Here is a 14,283-nt window from a genome sequence, read left to right as displayed (position 1 = left end):
GGAGAGTCGGACACGACTGAGCGACTGAACTGACTGAACTGAACACGGTGTCTGCTTTAAAGCGCTCCCAACACACATACAGTGTGGGGAGAATATGAAGTAAGGGTGAGGGGCATATGGGTTCTTTATACTGTTCCCTGCACCTTGTTTATGCTTTTGTTCGTTTGTTTAGGTGCATTGGGTCTTTGTCGTGGCCTGCAGGCTTTCTCTAGTTGCAGCTCGCAGGGCTTCTCTCTAGCTGTGGCACGCAGGTTCCTCTTGCTGTGGAGCATGGACTCGAGAGCGCGCAGGCTTCAGCAGTTGCGTTGTGCAGGCTTAGGTGCCCTGTGACATGTGGGATCTTTGCTCCCCAACCAGGGATTGAACCCCCATGCTCTGCATTGGAAGGCAGATTCTTAACCACTGGATCATCAGGGAAAGCCCCTTATTTGTTTATTTGTTCAACAAAACAAATTTAAGTAGCAGTTAAAAGACTGGTCACAAAATACTTACCAGAAACAAATATGAAAAGCCCTAGTGAAGGAGCACCCTCTGATGCCCCTGGGAACAGCCAGCCGCAGATGCCATGGCCCTCTTTGGACCCTAGAGTGAATGGGAGCTGATGAAGCAGGGGAAGCAGAGGTGCCCAGAGAGGGCAGCTGTCCACGGGCATGGACCTCATTAGAATATGTAACACAAAAAGGATAATTATGTGCACCCAGAAAGAAATACTCCAAAATTCTACTCCTGCATGATTCATTTTATTGTTTTATATTTTCAGTATAATACAGAATTAAAAGAAGTCTCTTAACCCTGAAGCTCTGATGATGGGATTACAGGAAAGTGAAACTTGAGTAGGTGATGAGGAGCTGGAGCCATGTCCCACGTCCAGTTAGAGGTGGAGCTTGGCCAGGCGCCAGGTTTTCATGTACATGGTGTTACACTAAAAACAGAACCACAAAAACATGGTTTTAGTTCTGGACCCTTTTCAAAATGAGCATGGTCTTTGCTAACCAGCCTTGTCCCAGGTTCCTCATCTCCCTTCTGTGCTGTGCTTGGCGTTCCCTGATGGACCCCTGTCTTCCTACATTCAAACTATTGACACCTAAGGAGTACGTATTCCTTGCATGGTCATCAGTGAGTCACTTGTCAATCAGTATTGAACATATATGTATTGTCAGACACTGCGTTAGGCACCAGGAATGTAATTGTGGACAAGACACAGTCCTTGACTTGAAAAGTTTACACAGGCTGCAGAGGCAAAAATATATAAATAAACAAGCCCTTACAACACAGGGGGTCCCTGCCTTGATGAGGACAGTCTTGGGAATCTGGCCGTGGGGGGAGGGGGGAGCACTGACCTAGTTTTAGGGATGTGGATTGGGGGTGGGGAGGTTGTTCCAGGGAAGTTTCCATCAGGAAGTTGTTCCAAGCAAGCATCTGAAAAAGCTATTAACTAGGAAGAGGAGTGCAAAAAGGTGAGGGAAAGCTTTGCAGGCAGAGGAAATAATTACAACCTTTCCCAGAGCATGTCTGAGGGCTGCAGGATATTAATATTGGATTTACTCTTACCACCTGTATTTGCAAAGAAAATGGAACTTATTTTTCTAGAGTGAACCAGGCTTCATTTGAGCTCCTTGGGTAGCAGGGGAAGACCAAATCTTATTCTAATCCGATAGCTTTGTCTCCTCCAACGACGGAAATCAGCTGTTTAGGTAATTTGGTTTTGTCTGGAGGTCTCTGTCTTTCAGAGCCCTATCCCCACTTCAGCTCCTCCTTAAAGTGGCCCCTGAGAAGAGCAGGAAGCGTGGTTCGTATGGCTGGTAGTGGCCGGTGGCCCGAATGAGCATGCTGAGCCTTTGCGTCCCTGTGTATGCCCAGCCGAACTGTTCCCTGGAGGGTAGAGGCTGAAATGCCTCTGGTGCCACCTGACTTCTCAGGGTGGCTTATTGGCAGCAACCAGCGGGGGCTGTAGCGCTTGTCATTCACCACTAGCCTCCAAATCCCTGCCGCTGCCAGTCCATCAGCCCACAAATACCAAAGGTGGAAAAAAGCATAATGATACTCCTATTTATTATCTTTGTACACCCAACATTTGGCTAAGTTTCTGACTATGGAAGTTAGGTGCCTCAATTAATATATATTAGCTCCCTGTCCTCTTCCTTCTGGTCCAGTTTCTCCCCTCCTCCCTTGAAGAGAGGACAGGCAGGAAAAAGATCCTTATGGACTCAAAAGTGGCATTTGGGAGGTAAGACATTTGGTACTCAAACAGTATGGGATTTTAAGAATAAAGCGGAAGAAACCTGTCCACGTCCTCCAAACTTATTGAAACCCTATGAATTGTCAGTAAAGGCCAACAATAAAGTCGTTATTACAGTTGGTATTTGTAAAGCGCATTGCAGTAATTTCCACAGAAGAGTGCCTGACTCATACGCTCAATGAGCTGTTGCTGCTGTTAGTTCTCATTTTATTTAATCTCTGCAATGTCCCTCCTTGGTAGATGAAGGTATGATCCCTTTTCACAGATGGGGAAACTGACGCTCAGATAAATCGACTTGCCCTAGAGCACTGTGTCGTTCAGTGGGAGGCGGCTTGGGAATCTACATCTTCCTGCTTCAGCTCCTTCTTCAGTCTCCTGGGTTCCTCCTCCGTGTCTGTCTCCCAGCCACTCTGGTTCACTTACAGAGTCTTAAGGTGAGACAGGACTTCCATCTTTCAACCAGCCCAAAGGGAAATTGTTAACTTCTAAGACATAATCTTCCTTAAGGCTTAAGCAGAATGGAGCCACATTGGAGCAAACTAATTAGCTTTTGATTTTATCCTTCAGGTAAATTTAGAGGCAAATAAAAAGTACGAACATCTTTAAAGGATTGTCTTCAGATTTTAATGTTAGATCCTATGTGTGCACACACAAACACCTGATAAATTATCTTAGTTGGTATCGATGAGAATGGAATGAATGAGCCTCATTATCTTTAGGCTCACTAAGAGCTTTCTACATTGATTTAGAATAATGAATGCACAGTTTGAACCATTTCTAATTCCAGCAAACAAACTAACTTAAAGAAACCCTGCATCCTTTCAATTCAGTCACTCAGTGTGTCCATCTCTTTGTGACCCCGTGGACTGCAGCATGAGGCTTCCCTGACCATCACCAACTCCCGGAGCTTGTTCAAACTCATGTCCATCGAGTCAGTGATGCCATCCAACCATCTCATCCTGTCATCCCCTTCTCCTCCCACCTTCAATCTTTCCCAGCATCAGGGTCTTTCCCATTGAGTCCTTCAGTTCAGTTCAGTTCAGTCACTCAGTCATGTCTGACTCTTTGCGACCCCATGAATCACATCATGCCAGACCTCCCTGTCAATCACTTACTCCCGGAGTCCACCCAAACCTATGTCCATCTAGTTGGTGATACCATCCAACCATCTCATCCTCTGTCGTCCCCTTCTCCTCCTACCCTCAATCTTTCCCAGCATCAGGGTCTTTTCCAGTGAGTCAGTTCTTCACATCAGGTGGCCAAAGTATTGGCATTTCAGCTTCAACATTAGTCCTTCCAATGAACACCCAGGACTGATCTCCTTTAGGATGGAGTGGGTGGATCTCCTTGCAGTCCAAAGGACTCTCAAGAGTCTTCTCCAACACCGCAGTTCAAAAGCATCAATTCTTCAGTGCTCAGCTTTCTTTATAGTCCAACTCTCACATCCATACATGACTACTGGAAAAACCATAGCCTTGACTAGACAGACCTTGGTTGGCAAAGTAATGTCTTTGCTTTTTAATATACTATCTAGGTTGGTCATAACTTTCCTTCCAAGGAATAAGTGTCTTTTAATTTCATGGCTGCAGTCAGCATCCGCAGTGATTTTGGAGCCCAAAACAAAGTCTGACACTGTTTCCACTGTTTCCCCATCCCGTCTAGTCAAGGCTATGGTTTTTCCAGTGGTCATGTATGGGTGAGAGTTGGACTGTGAAGAAAACTGATCACCGAAGAATTGATGCTTTTGAGCTGTGGTGCTGGAGAAGACTCTTGAGAGTCCCTTGGACTGCAAGGAGATCCAACCAGTCCATTCTAAAGGAGATCAATCCTGGGTGTTCATTGAAAGGACTGATGCTAAAGGTGAAACTCCAATACTTTGGCCACCTCATGGGAAGAGTTAACTCACTGGAAAAGACTCTGATGCTGGGAGGGATTGGGGGTGGGAGGAGAAGGGGACGACAGAGAATGAGATGGCTGGATGGCATCACCGACTCGATGGACATGAGTTTGAGTGAACTCCGGGAGTTGGTGATGGACAGGGAGGCCTGGCGTGCTGTGATTCATGGGGTCGCAAAGAGTCAGTCACTAAGCGACTGAACTGAACTGAACTTGACCATTCTTTGGCATTGCCTTTCTTTGAGATTGGAATGAAAACTGACCTTTTCCAGTCCTGTGGCCACTGCTGAGTTTTCAAATTGCTGGCATATTGAGTGCAGGACTTTCACAGCATCATCTTTCTGTATTTGAAATAGCTCAACTGGAATTCCATCACCTCCACCAGCTTTGTTTGTAGTGCTGCTTCCGAAGGCCCGCTTGACTTCACATTCCAGGAGTCTGGCTCTAGGTGAGTGATCACACCATCATGATTCTCTGGGTCGTGAATATCTTTTTTGTACAGTTCTTCTGTGTATTCTTGCCACCTCTTCTTAATATCTTCTGCTTCTGTTAGGTCCCTACCATTTCTGTCCTTTATTGAGCCTTCCTCAGCAATCAATGCAAAGAAATAGAGGAAAACAATAGAATGGAAGAGACTAGAGATCTCTTCAAGAAAATTGGAGATACCAAGGGAACATTTCATTGAGTCCTTGGCAGTCTGCAAATAGGTCATTAGGAGCTTCCCTTGTAGCTCAGTCGGTAAAGAATCTGCCTGCAGTGCAGGAGACCCAGGTTCAATTCCTGTGTCTGGAAGAGCCTATGGAGAAGGAAATGGCAACCACTCCAGTATTCTTGCCTGGAGAACCCCACGGACAGAGAATCCTGGCAGGCTACAGTCCATGGGGTTGCAAACAGCCAGACACGACTTATTGACTAAACCACCACCAAATAGTTCATTAGTGTTGACCATGACTGTGCAGAAAACAAAATCAAGCGAACCTTTTGACCTGAATATGGAAAGCAAGACCTTTCTCTGGATGTTCAGTAGAAAGCCAGCCCAGGAGCCAGGGACTCTGGCAGGAGGAGGGGTAATCATTTGGCACTTTTCTGCTATGACTCTTCTGTGTTGCCCACTCAGGTGGATTCCAAACAAGTGTGCAGATGAATAATTCATGCTGGCAATGGCTTTGACCTCTCTGAGCAAGTCTGCCTCCTGAGCAGGGAGCATCAGACCGTGGAAAGACACACCCCAGCCTAAGGTTAAATCCTTGTTGTCCCTGCCCTACTAAATTGGCCATTTCCTGTTCTGATTGCTAACCTTTGGTGAAGTGCCCAAACCACCCACCCTTGGGCCCAGGAAAGGGAGACCAGCTGATGTGTGAAGTGTGTGTTGGTGTAATGGCCCTCCAGCAGTCCAGATTTTGAAGGGGCCTCCATGGAGTGTTTGAGAGGGTCAGCTGAGCCTGGCAGTTTGGGGAACATGGGCCACTTATGATCCCTTAAAGCCAAGGCTTGGGTGAATCATTTCACTTTCCTGAGCCCCAGCTTCATCAGCCTCCAAAGACAGAACTTTAGTCCTGCCCTGCCCACCTCAGGAGGAGGAAGTGGTAACACTTGGTAAATGTTTACAGTTTAAAGCAGGATTAAATGTAAGTTGTTTCTAAAAGGTCAAATACTATTTACCGAGGTACCTAGAGGAATAAAACTTATGGAGACGGGAAGTGGTGTGGTGGTTACAGGTGGGTGAGAGGCGGTGGGAATGGGACTTAAGTGTTTAATGGGTACGGAGGTTCCGTTTGGGAAGAAGAAAAGTTCTGGGAATTGACAGTGGTGACGTTTACACAATATAAATGCACTTCATGCCACTGAACTGGACCCTCAAATGGTTAATTTTATATTCTATACATTTTACCACACTAAAAAAAAAAAGGAAAAGAAAACTTACGTTGTTTTAATGTTCCTACACCCACATTCATCCAAGCCAGCCTCGGGGAGCCGCCTCCCTGCTACCAGACCCCAGTCTCCCTTCTCAGACTTCCATGCCGCCCCCTCCTCCAAGTGCGCTGGTTGAGTGGAGGTTACTGGAGGTGCTCAGGTCTGTCCTCAACCCCCACTTGTGCCAGGCTCCGCGCCATGCCCCGGACAGACGGAGGCAGAAGGATGCGGGCCTCCAGTCTGGAGAGGGACGCAGACTGCAAACAAGCTGACTTCCGAAGCAGCGTGGGAAGGGCTGAGGTGGGCCGGCCAGGCTGCTGAGGGAGGGCAGGAAGGCTTTGCAGGGGCCTGAGGGATGTGCAGCGCCAGAGTTAACCAGACCAGGAGCCTGGCAGGGGCATGGCCATCCCCTGCGTTTGCCCTAACCCTCCGTTTATTTCCTGCTTCTCTGCATTTGCTGGTGCTCCTTCTTCAGCTAGAGCGCACTCTTTCCCTTCTTTCCCCTGAAAAGCCTCCTAATGCTTCAAGTGCCAGCCCAGATACCGCCTCCCTTCTGGAAGCATTCCCTAAACCCAGCCCCAGCTCATCGCCCCACCTCCGGAACTTTCACGGTGGCCTCTTCCGTCTCCATCAGGCATGTATTTCACTGTCAGGCGATACAGCCATTTGTATTTCTGCATCTCTCATTGGATATAGACTGGGATTATTCCAAGTAAGAGAAACCAGCCAGAATTCACCTTAGCACAACAGTCATTTATCAGGACACGGACCGGGGCACTGTGTTCCTGCCCTGTCCCCCCTCAGCCGGCTTCACGGTCCCTGTGGCGGGGGGATAGCACTCCAGGCTTCTACGCTGCCTGGGGCCATGATCACCTCTCGACCGGGTTGCTGTGGCGGGGAAGCAGGATCGCACATACACTGGGCGTGGGTCAAAGCCCATGTGTACTGGGGACGAGCAGCCTTGAGCTGTTGATGTGAGCTCCACTCTCTGGAGTAGTGGACCCTGCAGGCCACTCAGGCCTTCCAGCTCCTCCCTGGGCTTCCCACTTTGCTTCCCTGCTCCCTGCCTTGCCTCCTCTGTGGTTCCTTTCCTACCCTGCTGGCCGTTTCTTCCTTCTCTTATTTGTAGATGCTGTGGCTTTCATCCATCCCTGCTGTTAGTGGTTTGTTTTTTTCTGTGATTTCACTGATACATCTTCCTATTTTACTCATTTTCTTTAGATGATTCGGTTCATCTAAAGTTTGGTTGCTATTTGTTTGCATTCACGTTTACTGTTCAGATCTGACTGCCTGACCCATGTGTTCTACTGTCAAGTGGTATATCTCCAGGAGATGTCCCACCACATGCACAGAAGTGCAGGTGCCATCTCCCTGTCACCCCCATTCACCTGCGGCCCCTGCATTTTCTGTGGCTGTGAATGGTATCAACTATCCTCTGTCAAATCTGGGAGCGGCTGTGATGCTTTCCTGTCCTGCACCAAATGAACCTAAACTGATGTCAAACCCATTCCCTTAATGCCTCTCAGATCTGTCGGTTGCCATGGCCGTAATCAGGCCTGCATCATTTGTTACTAATTTGTAAGTGGCCTCTTGTGCCACCTGCAATTTGTTTCCCTATAGTGCAGCCCATGTAATCTTTCTAAATAAAACATCTGAGTATGTCAGTTCCTTGTTTAAAATCCTTTAGTGGCTCCTTGTTGCCACTGGAATGAAAGTCAGTCTTTAACGTGTGAGACACACCTGCCTGCCCATATAGGAAACCTCAGCTCCTGGTGCTCTCCAGCCTTAGAATTTCTGAGTATGCCTTGTTCTCTGGGACTCCCCCCATGCCTTCTTTTTTTAGAATAAATACATAGATAATGTTTTATGATTTACAAATGAAGCATTAACATAAGAGTGAGTAAAAAAAAGCCTAGACTGCTTCTCGATTTAAAAGGGGGAAAGGTGAGGTCATTAGGTTCAAGGGAAATGCAGCTACCTCTTCCATGTGTATACAGCTACCGTTGAGTCCAGGAGTAGAAATAATCTTATATCAAATATACCAGGCTCTTGGAAACCTACCAAAAAACAGAGAAAATGGCCTGAAGGTTCTAACAGTAAATTGGACTTTCCCTGAAGTAAACCACATTTCTGCACCTCATATTGAAATCTCTCATATGTAAAGTGGAAGCTGGAAGCTTAACTGTCTACACAGTTGCAGAGCACAGCCCCGAACCAGCTTTCCTGTCTCTTATTAGGTTTTGCCCAGGTGACTCAAATGGGACTTGCTCTGGAGCTGGAAAAGAATATGTTGGTGAGACAGAAGACAGGGACACATGTTGAGCCAACAGCCTCTGCCACCATCCTGACTTGATGTTCCATGATGAACAGTATTTTATGCTGCGCTGTACCAGACTGGTTACTTCCTACTGTCTACACTGAGTCACTGATTATAGAGAATTCTGTCTTGGTAGCTATAGTTACCCAAGGTTCAAACTTCTCAGTACAACATCCTGTCTTGTGCTATTTTGTTAGTAATGTTCGGTTGCAAAGAACAGAAATATCAAAGAACAGTGGTTAAAACAAGAGTGTGTTTTTTTTAAATCACATAATATAAAGTCTAGCGGTAGTCTGTCTGAATTCCTCATCAGGGCTACTTGGCATGGTGACTTTCATCCTCATGGTGACAATATGGTGGCTGCAGTTCTGGCATCACGTCTACATCCAGGTTAGGAGAAGAGTAGGAGAAGGGTTCCTTTTGCCAACTATTTCCTTTTCTTAGGAGCCAGAAACAGACTTGGACTTTATTCACCAGAACCATGACCTATGGCTATCTGTGACTTCAAGGGAGGCTGGAAAATAGTATATTTAGCAGGGCATGTTAGAGTAGTGACCAAAATTGGGGTCATGTTCACAGGAAAGAAAAGAGTAAGTGCATTCACAGCTAACAGGGTCTGTCATATATTCCATCAAATGTGTTTCTATTGCTGTAGCTACACAATCATATTTACTCTAGCTGCAGACGCTTTAGTGTTGTTCTTTTATCTCTTGAAATGCAGGTGTCTGAATACTTTTGCAAAGTGCTTTCTGCAGAATGCAGTTTTACATTGGAGATAAACCTGGCTTTAAATGGACAAAAGATATTGGCTGAACTAAGTGTTTTCTGGAAACCATACTCTCAAATTATATTAATTTTTCCACTATTGAACTATTTAGTTAGACATTCACAATATATATGCAAATCATGTTGCTGCTGCTGCTGCTAAGTCACTTCAGTCGTATCCGACTCTTTGTGACCCCATAGGCGGAAGCCCACCAGGCTCCCCCGTCCCTGGGATTCTCCAGGCAAGAACACTGGAGTGGGTTGCCATTTCCTTCTCCAATGTGTGAAAGTGAAAAGTGAAAGTGAAGTCGCTCAGTCGTGTCCGACCCTTAGCGACCCCACGGACTGCAGCCTACCAGGCTCCTCCATCCATGGGATTTTCCAGGCAAGAGTACTGGAGTGGCTTGCCATTGCCTTCTCCGGATGCAAATCATGTTAATCTTCTGTTAATGATAACAGTCAGTCTGGATGGTCTGTGGTTGACACGGGAGCATTAGAATGACTCAGTGCACGAAACTCTACTGCTTGCATCAGTAATTCTTCACAAGCGTTTAGTTTTATAATCTAAATTTGTTGGAATTAAACTTGAACAGCTCATAAATACTATAATTAATTTTTGTTCCACTTCAGGTCCAATTACAAATTGATTTAAACCCACTGCTGATAATTCTCTCTGCTGCCCATATATTCCCTGGATCATGACACCCTGTTGTTGACTTTTCACTATAGTCGTATGACCTGGGAGAGCACGCACCACATTATCTGCTAAGCAGAGTGCGTGGCCTGTAGTAGGTGCATGGTAAGCCTTGGTGGAAGAATATCACTGCCAAATAACTCAACAATAATCAGTTACACATCAGCAGCAAGAGTCAGTCCCCACTGGCCTACTAGTTCCTGTGTGCCAGCCAGTATTTTATTTAAAAAGAAATCATAGTCTACAGACTAGAATATGTCAGGCTGGGTTTGTATGTCTAGGCTGTCTCTGGTTGTTTCCTATATTCCTTTGAAACATGCGTGCGTCTCATTGTCCAGAAGAGAATGTCTTTGTAATGCCATCTCCCAAGTTGCAGGGAACTGTCGTTAATAGTCCTAATTTGAGTCAGAAGCCAACCCTTGCACCAGGCAGGCTCTGTGTCCAGGAGGCTGGGCCACTTGTAAATATTTAAGATGGGATAGAATCTTTGTGTAAGCGATGCCTATAAAGAGGTTTGAGAAAGACAGCCCCAGGGAACTGACCCGGCCACCTCGGCAGATTTGCTGTTCAGCTGCTTCACCTGCACCTTGCTGTGTGCACACTGGAGTTTTATTGATTCATTTACTCAGCAATGGCTGAGCACTAGCTGGGGAGCGAGTGTCGGTGTTGTGGTCTACTGCTTACCTTGTGTGTGTTCTGTATCTTCTCTGTGCCTGTTTCCTTATCTGAAAAATGAAGCAGTAACACTTATTTTATAGGATTGTTTTGAGCACAAAATGACATTTTATAGATGCGGCCTGTATATTATTTATAACATGTTCGTAGATATATGTAGAATATGTTGTGCTATATATAATTGTATAGAAACTTGGAACAGCACCTAGAAGACGAGTATTAATGAAATGTCAGCTTTCACAAGTCCACAGCTCCTTTCCCATGACTAAAATACCCAAAAACTTTTTTGGGGGGTTTTAAAAAAACTTTTATTTAATACCTATAGATAAAAATTCAAGAACCTGCTGTGACCAGGTAGGTAATGACTCTCAACAATTCAGGGAAGTTCTCAGTTATTATTTCTTTGAATGTTTCCTTACCCAAAAGCTCTTGACAACCAAAATTCCTTCATAACTGGGACAGAAAATTCTGACTTGCTCTGAACTCAGTGGCTTGCAAAGCCTGACCTGAAAGGAGTCAGGGTGAGGGTATTTTGAGGCTTTATTTAGCTGCTCAGTGTGAATATTCACACATTTTGCTGCAGAAATATCAGTGGTGGCAGATTACTGGGTGCTGCCCCAGCTCTACTGGCACTATACATCATGCTATCATTTTCAAATGAAAAATTCTGAATCCCAAAGTGCATCTGGGCCCAAGGTTTCAGACTAGGCATCGTGACCCTCTCATTGTTTTCCAGCCTCTTCCCCAAGGACCACACTGTGCCTGCATGACTCGATCTCAGTCTCTGCCCTGGAGGGCTCAGAGTGCTGAGCGGGTCCATGTCAGCAGCATGTGTCAGAGACAGCCTGAGGCCCTGAGAGCACTTGGAACAGCCCTTAGCTCACGTGGTATGGGGACAGTGGTTAAGGAAAGCATCTGAAACAGGTGCCATGGGTGAGACTGGAAGAACCCGATACCTCCTTGCATCAGGCCTAGTGCAGGGATCTGAGTTGCCCCAACCCGGAGGCCAAACAGCAAGGTGGCTGCAGAAGGCAACCACAGCCAGTAAATAAAGATAGCAGTAGTGTTGAGCGGTATTCTGGGTGCCCTGGAGCCGGTGAGAGGGAACCAACCTTGTCTCAGGGGTCAGAGAAGACCTCCCTGCCCATGTTCCTTCCAGACTGAGACCTGAGAGGGCTGAGCAAGAGTGGGGTGGGTGAGAAGCCTGCAGACACATGGAACAGGGAGAGGAGAGTGGATGGCGAGGAGAGTGGAACAGGGCGAGGGAGGTGGGAGAAAGCCTGTGGGCGGTGGGAGGGAAGGGGGGTCCCTGGGCTGAGCCAAAGGATACCCAGAGTCTGGTGTCTTGGTAGACAGTCCTGGTTTATGCCTGTTGTCCCAGCATTGTTATGAATAGCAGTGTGTTTTGCTCTCCAAGGTGTCCCTGTTTGGAGCATCTAAGTATATGGTCTCTACATAAAGGCCAACATAGGCAACTGAGAATTTATCCTCAGGGAAGTGGGAATCCACTGGAAGATTTTAAACAATGCACATTTTAAAAAAGTTACTTGGAGCTTTTGCACAATAAAACACTCTTTTTTTTTTTTTTTTTTTTTCGTTCCTCTGTTGATCACTCTCTTGGTCCCAAGGGTTCCTGGAATAGATGCCAGACCTGGCAAGACAGCCCAGAGTGCTGAAGGCAGCCTGGCCTTTGCTGCCATAGGAAGCAGAACCTGTGTGTGATCATGGACATGGAAACAGAGCCAATCTGATGATCCTGTGGTGCGCACACGTGCTCTTCCCTCAGCTGAACTCTTAGGAGTTCCTGTGTTGTCTGGACCACCCTTTGAAACAATTGCAGGGCTGTCCCTGAAAGTTCAGGAAGGGCGGTCGCCTTTTCTTTCCTTTCTCCCCACGTCTGGCCTGTGTGTGTTTGCCTAGCAAGCCCGTGCTCAGGCGCCTGCCTTTCCCCCGTCTGATTTTCTTTGCTGGCCAGAGCTCGCAGTTGGCAGTCTCATGCTTTTAGCCAAGAAAAGACAGAGGAGAATTCAGGAAACCCAAGATTCATGTTTCACTTTTGTGTGGGATGCTTTCTGCGCCTCTGAGAGACACAGACTCGCCCCTCTGGGAATTTCTTTACTCCTAGTTCTCGCTTCTGTCACATTTTGAGCTCTCCTGTCTGCTGCTGGGTAGGTGGAAAGATAAAAGCTCCATGACAGCTGGTAATCCCCTTTGGGCTGCACAGCGGGATGTAGTTTAAGGCGGTTTAGCACTAAGCAGCAGATCAGTCCTCTGCGATTAGAAAGAATTGGAACAGGTCACAGCTGCCAGGAAGGCTCCCATGGGGACTGGTGTCCTCAGCCAGCTGGTGGCCGTGGGGATAGACACTTGGAGGTGGGAAGAGGTTACCAGGGGGTCCCGCTGGGGCAGGCTGCCTGGGGCTGCACCGGCTGGCTCTCACCTGGCTGAGTTCATCTCGGCTGCTAAACAGGAACAGTGCCGAGGGGGTGGATGACTCGTGCCTCAGGGGTGGACTTACACTCCCGCAGCTGTGCGCACGGACACCCAGACGCACAGAGCATTAGAACACCAATCCAGTCACTCTCAGATCAAACCCTTGCATTTTTATTTCCTCCAAAGGCCAGCTGAGCTACAAATTAAGAGCCTGTTTTATTCATTTTATCTCCCTGCCTCTGAGGCAAACTTCACAGGTGATGACACTGTCATTTTAGACTGTCTCTACTACAGCCCCTCAGGGTACACTCTCCCCTTACCACCCCCCCATCCTGTAGTTAAGTTTTATGAACTTGGGATCCCTAGCCGTGCACTGGGAGCCTGAAGGCCCCATGAATATTTGTGTGTTGAACTGCAAGGAGATCCAACCAGTCCATTCTAAAGAAGATCAGTCCTGGGTGTTCATTGGAAGGACTGATGCTAAAGCTGAAACTCCAACACTTTGGCCACATCATGCGACGAGTTGACTCACTGGAAAAGACTCTGATGCTGGGAGAGATTGGGGGCGGGAGGAGACGGGGACGACAAAGAATGAGATGGATGGATGGCATCACCAACTCGATGGACATGAGTTTGAGTGTACTCCGGGAGTTGGTGATGGACAGGGAGGCCTGGCATGCTGTGATTCATGGCGTCGCCAAGAGTCGGACACGACTGAGCGACTGAACTGAACTGATAGGGGAGGTGTGCACATGTGTGTTTTTCTGGGCAAAGAATTCATAGGTTTCCTGAAATACTCAACAGCCACCCCCACCCCCAAAACAGAGGCACGTGGACATCCACAGTTGGCTACCCTTTAAAGTAATGCTTTATCATTTTTAATAAGCTTTAATGCTTATGCAGACACACTTAAAGGGATGGTGTGAGAAATGGCATCAGCTTTTCCCCTGTTGTCTCCAAAATGGAACTCTGATCCCGACTTATGTTTGCCACTCAGCATAAGAAAAGCCCTGCAGATATTCAGATCTGTCATTGTCCCTAATCCCACATCCCTTCTAGAATATCAAAATGGTTCTTAATTAGAGGAGAAATCATTGAATGAAAAGAGAAGTATTTTCATTAAGGAAGGGTGAGGTAGTTGGGAAAAACTTGAAGACATGGTCTTCTAGAGTTGGAGTTATTGAACAAAGCCATATACTTGAAAGGTGTCCCCAGATGGTGTTATTCCTAAAGGCATAATGTAAATGCTTACCAGTATTCCCAGCAGAGGAACAGCACTGAACTTTATTAGCCGAGAGGGAACACACTTTGCATTCTAGGATAAGATTCAGGCTGTTTCTAAGGCACACC

General features: G+C 46.8%; 1 protein-coding gene across 3 annotated transcripts in view; it reads left to right on the top strand.

The window, feature by feature from the left end:
* TMCC3 (transmembrane and coiled-coil domain family 3) overlaps positions 1-14,283 on the top strand; it is a 285,879-nt gene that overhangs the window by 115,062 nt on the left and 156,534 nt on the right. The window contains exons 1-2 of one of the 3 annotated variants that reach the window (XM_055394544.2): positions 4,304-4,583; positions 5,253-5,373. The exons of the other annotated variants lie outside the window; for them this stretch is intronic. The gene's annotated coding sequence lies outside the window, so the exon portion shown is untranslated. Of the gene's footprint in view, positions 1-4,303; positions 4,584-5,252; positions 5,374-14,283 lie in introns of those variants that run through there. 3 annotated transcript variants of the gene reach the window in all.

This window comes from Moschus berezovskii, chromosome 6 (assembly GCF_049115385.1).
Source record: "Moschus berezovskii isolate FMDL1 chromosome 6, NW_MosBer_1.0, whole genome shotgun sequence".
Taxonomy (NCBI): Eukaryota; Metazoa; Chordata; class Mammalia; order Artiodactyla; family Moschidae; genus Moschus; species Moschus berezovskii.
Note: the sequence above shows the minus strand (reverse complement) of the source record. Positions and strands in the feature narration are given on the sequence as shown.